Source organism: Protomyctophum bolini (assembly GCF_963924005.1).
Source record: "Protomyctophum bolini genome assembly, chromosome: 19".
Taxonomy (NCBI): domain Eukaryota; kingdom Metazoa; phylum Chordata; class Actinopteri; order Myctophiformes; family Myctophidae; genus Protomyctophum; species Protomyctophum bolini.
Genome location: NC_137880.1, coordinates 23,751,691 through 23,759,242, shown reverse-complemented (window position 1 = coordinate 23,759,242; position 7,552 = coordinate 23,751,691).

Sequence of the window (7,552 nt, the reverse complement as noted above, 5' to 3'; positions counted from 1 at the left end):
TCTGCAAGCTCACTGCAGGCCAGTGGTCCCCAAACTTTGATGGCATTTCTGTCTCTAGGACCCCCAATTTATATTGTTATATGAATGTTAATTAACTCTGAGTGTACAAACTATCATTTAGCCCATAACCCACTTTGGAAACTACTTTCCATTTGATTTAAGCTGTAGAGATGCAACGTAAATATAACATTGCTGTGGTTATGATGAAATAAATATATTGTAGTTTTGTCTCATGTTGGTAGCCCACCATGCAGAATGTAATTCAGCTAGATATAGCTCATTCTGACACCTGCTCAACAGTTGTACCTGATTCATTGATTATTGGTTTGTATAGCATGGGTACAGATATAGGGTTAGAAAAAGGAAAAACTATTTACAGTATAGAAAGAAGGGGCTGTGGTCACTGGTCATCGTTTTTAATATCATTAAGAACAGAGTAATTTTCTATCAATGAAAATGCCATCGTGATTCATCTCCATCCAATGTACAGTCTGCACAGCAGCTTGCAATCTGTTTCCATAGCTGGTTTGCCTGGGGAAAAAACAACAAGATTGCTAATTAGTTATGTAAGTTTTGCAACTTGTGGGGATTAGCTTAACATTGGTCATGATAAAACCATAGCTATCACTGCAGCGAGTAGCCAACGTTATGCAGCGACAGCGTTATGTAGGTACAGTAGGCTATTTCACGGCTTTTAAGAGCTCCAAAACTGCAGAATGTTGACATATCGTGGTCAGGGGGGTCGGACTGATGCCTGCTAATAAGCTAGCTTGCTTCCGAGTTGTAGCCTATCACCGGGGCACCGGCGATAAATAAAAAAGAATAAAGCGCTGATGCGGCGCCAAATGAATGGGTAACATTGTATGAATGCAACGCCGTATCATATCGTTAGTTCATGTGAGGTAACGTTAACCTTTGCTAGAGATTGCGATATTTTTGGCGATGCAGATTGTTAATACATTCATATAATATTGGTTATTATAATATTTTTCCATAATAAAGTACATAAAAGGCTTCTTACCTCGTCCACCTTTCAGCCCTCAGTGATGTTGCTCCGTTTTAAGTCCCGTCGAGACATCCCTTCAAACGAAGGGGATTCTACCCCTCGCCCTCTGCCCTACCCCTCGCTCCACAGACAACCACTGCTCTACAAGACAATTATTTTATAGCCCGAATTAATTTTTACTTTTTAAACAAATTTGGCTGAACAAACTTCAGCCTGAGAGTCATACGGTTTTCTATATCTAATATCTAATTTCATTTCAACTGCCGAAACCCAGGTTGAGGGACCTTTAATCTAATACTCTACCAACTGAGCTATTTCGGCTTGCAAGAAACAGGACGGAAGACAATGAGGGCGGACACAAGTGTGGCCTACATGGGTCACATATAATTCGCCCAGCTGGTACCCACTTAAGGCCCAATCAGATCCCAGTTCAAACCCATACAGGCAAACACAGGTGGCGCACACATGGTTCTGAAATAGAATGGCCCATTTGGACCCACTTAGAAACCCGCATAAGCCCATATGGGCTAACACGGGTGGACCCTTTGTGAAAACTGGGTGCACGGCCCACTCGGACCCATGCCCATAGCCCATGTAGACATTTTTAAATGATTTACTATAGACCTACTAGACCTAGAAATTACATCTGGCCACAAAAGTTCACAGGATCTACTGAATGTGAAGGGGGTTATAGCCCATGTTTTTTGAAATTTTGGAAAAAAAAGTTAGCCTCGTTTCTCATCATTTTGGACCATGGGCTATAGCCTATATCGTACGGCATACTATAGCGCGCCGTTTTTCATCATTTGTGATGATTTGACAAAAATGAAAAAATGACAAAAACGATGGGTTATAGCCCATGTTTTTTGAAATTTTGAAAAAAAAAGTTAGCCTCGTTTCTCATCATTTTGGACCGTGGGCTATAGCCCATATCGTACGGCATACTATAGCACGCAGTTTTTCATCATTTTTGAGGATTTGAAAAAAATGACGAAATGACAAAAACGATGGGTTATAGCCCATGTTTTTTGAAATGTTGAAAAAAAAAGTTAGCCTCGTTTCTCATCATTTTGGACCGTGGTCTATAGCCCATATCGTACGGCATACTATAGCGCGCAGTTTTTCATCATTTTTGAAGATTTGAAAAAAATGACGAAATGACAAAAACGATGGGTTATAGCCCATGTTTTTTGAAATTTTGAAAAAAAAAGTTATCCTCGTTTCTCATCATTTTGGACCATGGGCTATAGCCTATATCGTACGGCATACTATAGCGCGCCGTTTTTCATCATTTTTGATGATTTGACAAAAATGACGAAATGACAAAAACGATGGGTTATAGCCCATGTTTTTTGAAATGTTGAAAAAAAAAGTTAGCCTCGTTTCTCATCATTTTGGACCGTGGGCTATAGCCCATATCGTACGGCATACTATAGCGCGCAGTTTTTCATCATTTTTGATGATTTGACAAAAATGAAAAATTGACAAAAACGATGGGTTATAGCCCATGTTTTTTGAAATTTTGAAAAAAAAAGTTAGCCTCGTTTCTCATCATTTTGGACTGTGGGCTATAGCCCATATCGTACGGCATACTATAGCGCGCAGTTTTTCATCATTTTTGAGGATTTGACAAAAATGAAAAAATGACAAAAACGATGGGTTATAGCCCATGTTTTTTGAAATGTTGAAAAAAAAAGTTAGCCTCGTTTCTCATCATTTTGGACCGTGGGCTATAGCCCATATCGTACGGCATACTATAGCGCGCAGTTTTTCATCATTTTTGAAGATTTGAAAAAAATGACGAAATGACAAAAACGATGGGTTATAGCCCATGTTTTTTGAAATTTTGAAAAAAAAAAGTTATCCTCGTTTCTCATCATTTTGGACCATGGGCTATAGCCTATATCGTACGGCATACTATAGCGCGCCGTTTTTCATCATTTTTGATGATTTGACAAAAATGAAAAAATGACAAAAACGATGGGTTATAGCCCATGTTTTTTGAAATTTTGAAAAAAAAAGTTAGCCTCGTTTCTCATCATTTTGGACCATGGGCTATAGCCTATATCGTACGGCATACTATAGCGCGCCGTTTTTCATCATTTTTGATGATTTGACAAAAATGAAAAAATGACAAAAACGATGGGTTATAGCCCATGTTTTTTGAAATTTTGAAAAAAAAAGTTAGCCTCGTTTCTCATCATTTTGGACTGTGGGCTATAGCCCATATCGTACGGCATACTATAGCGCGCAGTTTTTCATCATTTTTGAGGATTTGAAAAAAATGACGAAATGACAAAAACGATGGGTTATAGCCCATGTTTTTTGAAATGTTGAAAAAAAAAGTTAGCCTCGTTTCTCATCATTTTGGACCGTGGGCTATAGCCCATATCGTACGGCATACTATAGCGCGCAGTTTTTCATCATTTTTGAGGATTTGAAAAAAATGACGAAATGACAAAAACGATGGGTTATAGCCCATGTTTTTTGAAATTTTGGAAAAAAAAAGTTATCCTCGTTTCTCATCATTTTGGACCGTGGGCTATAGCCCATATCGTACGGCATACTATAGCGCGCAGTTTTTCATCATTTTTGAGGATTTGAAAAAAATGACGAAATGACAAAAACGATGGGTTATAGCCCATGTTTTTTGAAATTTTGGGGAAAAAAGTTAGCCTCGTTTCTCATCATTTTGGACCGTGGGCTATAGCCCATATCGTACGGCATACTATAGCGCGCAGTTTTTCATCATTTTTGAGGATTTGAAAAAAATGACGAAATGACAAAAACGATGGGTTATAGCCCATGTTTTTTGAAATTTAGGAAAAAGAAGTTAGCCTCGTTTCTCATCATTTTGGACCGTGGGCTATAGCCCATATCGTACGGCATACTATAGCGCGCAGTTTTTCATCATTTTTGAGGATTTGAAAAAAATGACGAAATGACAAAAACGATGGGTATAGCCCATGTTTTTTGAAATTTTGGAAAAAAAAGTTAGCCTCGTTTCTCATCATTTTGGACCGTGCGCTATAGCCCATATCGTACGGCATACTATAGCGCGCAGTTTTTCATCATTTTTGAGGATTTGAAAAAAATGACGAAATGACAAAAACGATGGGTTATAGCCCATGTTTTTTGAAATTTAGAAAAAAAAAGTTAGCCTCGTTTCTCATCATTTTGGACCGTGGGCTATAGCCCATATCGTACGGCATACTATAGCGCGCAGTTTTTCATCATTTTTGAGGATTTGAAAAAAATGACGAAATGACAAAAACGATGGGTTATAGCCCATGTTTTTTGAAATTTTGGAAAAAAAAGTTAGCCTCGTTTCTCATCATTTTGGACCGTGGGCTATAGCCCATATCGTACGGCATACTATAGCGCGCAGTTTTTCATCATTTTTGAGGATTTGAAAAAAATGACGAAATGACAAAAACGATGGGTTATAGCCCATGTTTTTTGAAATGTTGGAAAAAAAAGTTAGCCTCGTTTCTCACCATTTTGGACCGTGGGCTATAGCCCATATCGTACGGCATACTATAGCGCGCAGTTTTTCATCATTTTTGAGGATTTGAAAAAAATGACGAAATGACAAAAACGATGGGTTATAGCCCATGTTTTTTGAAATTTTGAAAAAAAAAGTTAGCCTCGTTTCTCATCATTTTGGACCGTGGGCTATAGCCCATATCGTACGGCATACTATAGCGCGCAGTTTTTCATCATTTTTGAGGATTTGAAAAAAATGACGAAATGACAAAAACGATGGGTTATAGCCCATGTTTTTTGAAATTTTGAAAAAAAAAGTTAGCCTCGTTTCTCATCATTTTGGACCGTGGGCTATAGCCCATATCGTACGGCATACTATAGCGCGCAGTTTTTCATCATTTTTGAGGATTTGAAAAAAATGACGAAATGACAAAAACGATGGGTTATAGCCCATGTTTTTTGAAATTTTGAAAAAAAAAGTTAGCCTCGTTTCTCATCATTTTGGACCGTGGGCTATAGCCCATATCGTACGGCATACTATAGCGCGCAGTTTTTCATCATTTTTGAGGATTTGAAAAAAATGACGAAATGACAAAAACGATGGGTTATAGCCCATGTTTTTTGAAATTTTGAAAAAAAAAGTTAGCCTCGTTTCTCATCATTTTGGACCGTGGGCTATAGCCCATATCGTACGGCATACTATAGCGCGCAGTTTTTCATCATTTTTGAGGATTTGAAAAAAATGACGAAATGACAAAAACGATGGGTTATAGCCCATGTTTTTTGAAATTTTGAAAAAAAAAGTTAGCCTCGTTTCTCATCATTTTGGACCGTGGGCTATAGCCCATATCGTACGGCATACTATAGCGCGCAGTTTTTCATCATTTTTGAGGATTTGAAAAAAATGACGAAATGACAAAAACGATGGGTTATAGCCCATGTTTTTTGAAATTTTGAAAAAAAAAGTTAGCCTCGTTTCTCATCATTTTGGACCGTGGGCTATAGCCCATATCGTACGGCATACTATAGCGCGCAGTTTTTCATCATTTTTGAGGATTTGAAAAAAATGACGAAATGACAAAAACGATGGGTTATAGCCCATGTTTTTTGAAATTTTGAAAAAAAAAGTTAGCCTCGTTTCTCATCATTTTGGACCGTGGGCTATAGCCCATATCGTACGGCATACTATAGCGCGCAGTTTTTCATCATTTTTGAGGATTTGAAAAAAATGACGAAATGACAAAAACGATGGGTTATAGCCCATGTTTTTTGAAATTTTGAAAAAAAAAGTTAGCCTCGTTTCTCATCATTTTGGACCGTGGGCTATAGCCCATATCGTACGGCATACTATAGCGCGCAGTTTTTCATCATTTTTGAGGATTTGAAAAAAATGACAAAATGACAAAAACGATGGGTTATAGCCCATGTTTTTTGAAATTTTGAAAAAAAAAGTTAGCCTCGTTTCTCATCATTTTGGACCGTGGGCTATAGCCCATATCGTACGGCATACTATAGCGTGCAGTTTTTCATCATTTTTGAGGATTTGAAAAAAATGACGAAATGACAAAAACGATGGGTTATAGCCCATGTTTTTTGAAATTTTGGAAAAAAAAGTTAGCCTCGTTTCTCATCATTTTGGACCGTGGGCTATAGCCCATATCGTACGGCATACTATAGCGCGCAGTTTTTCATCATTTTTGAGGATTTGAAAAAAATGACGAAATGACAAAAACGATGGGTTATAGCCCATGTTTTTTGAAATTTTGGAAAAAAAAGTTAGCCTCGTTTCTCATCATTTTGGACCGTGGGCTATAGCCCATTATGGTACGGCATACTATAGCGCGCCGTTTTTCATCATTTTTGAGGATTTGAAAAAAATGAAAAAATGAATAAAAGAATCCGCAATTTCCGCAATTCCGCAATTTGACAAAAACGATGGGTTATAGCCCATGTTTTTTGAAATTTTGGAAAAAAAAGTTAGCCTCGTTTCTCATCATTTTGGACCATGGGCTATAGCCCATATCGTACGTGGTACGGCATACTATAGCACGCCGTTTTTCATAATTTTTGACGATTTGAAAAATAATTAAAATTAAAAAACGATGGGTTATAGCCCATGTTTTTTGAAATTTTGGAAAAAAATCCAGGCCCATGAATTAGAGGATAAAGCTCACATGTTACCCAAATAGTTGAATACACAAAAGATAAGGCACTGGTACTGGTACTTCTGGTTTACCGGAACGGGGTTCAACTCCCTGCAGTGCCCTGCTCAATGTGTTGTATTTACCGAAAAAATTGCGGTGTTGCGGAGGATGAGAAACATTAGCAAATTGCGGAGTGTTTAAAAAAATAAAAAAATGGAGTATTGCGGAGGAATTGCAAATTGCGGAAATTGAAAATTGCGGAAATTGAAAATTGCAGAAATTTTGAAAAAAAAAGTTATCCTCGTTTCTAAAGGATAAAGCTCACATGTTACCCAAATAGTTGAATACACAAAAGATAAGGCACTGGTACTGGTACTTCTGGTTTACCGGAACGGGGTTCAACTCCCTGCAGTGCCCTGCTCAATGTGTTGTATTTACCGAAAACATTGCGGTGTTGCGGAGGATGAGAAACAAATTGCGGAGTGTTTAAAAAAAGAAAAAATTGGTGGAGTATTGCGGAGGAATTGCAGAGTGTTGCGGAAAAATTGCGGAGTGCTGCGGAAAAATTGTGGAGTGTTGCGGAAATTGGAAATTGCGGGAAATTGCGGAAATTGGGGAAATTGCGGAAATTGAAAATTTCGGAAATTGAAAATTTGGGAACCTTACCTTACTTGTCACAAGCATTGTGGAGTACAACGAGTCTACTTATTATAGTGTATAATAATTCTCATTAGACATTTACAAAATCGCTCACTATATAGTGGACTACATAGTGAGTGATTTCAGACAACACATTTTTTTTGTTTTAATATTCACTCATTAGAAATATGCCAATCAATCAATGTGAGGCGTGTCCTTGTAGAAAACTGTGTGTGAAGTGTTTGGGGTGCCTTGCGTTAAGTGTGCTCTGCTGTCT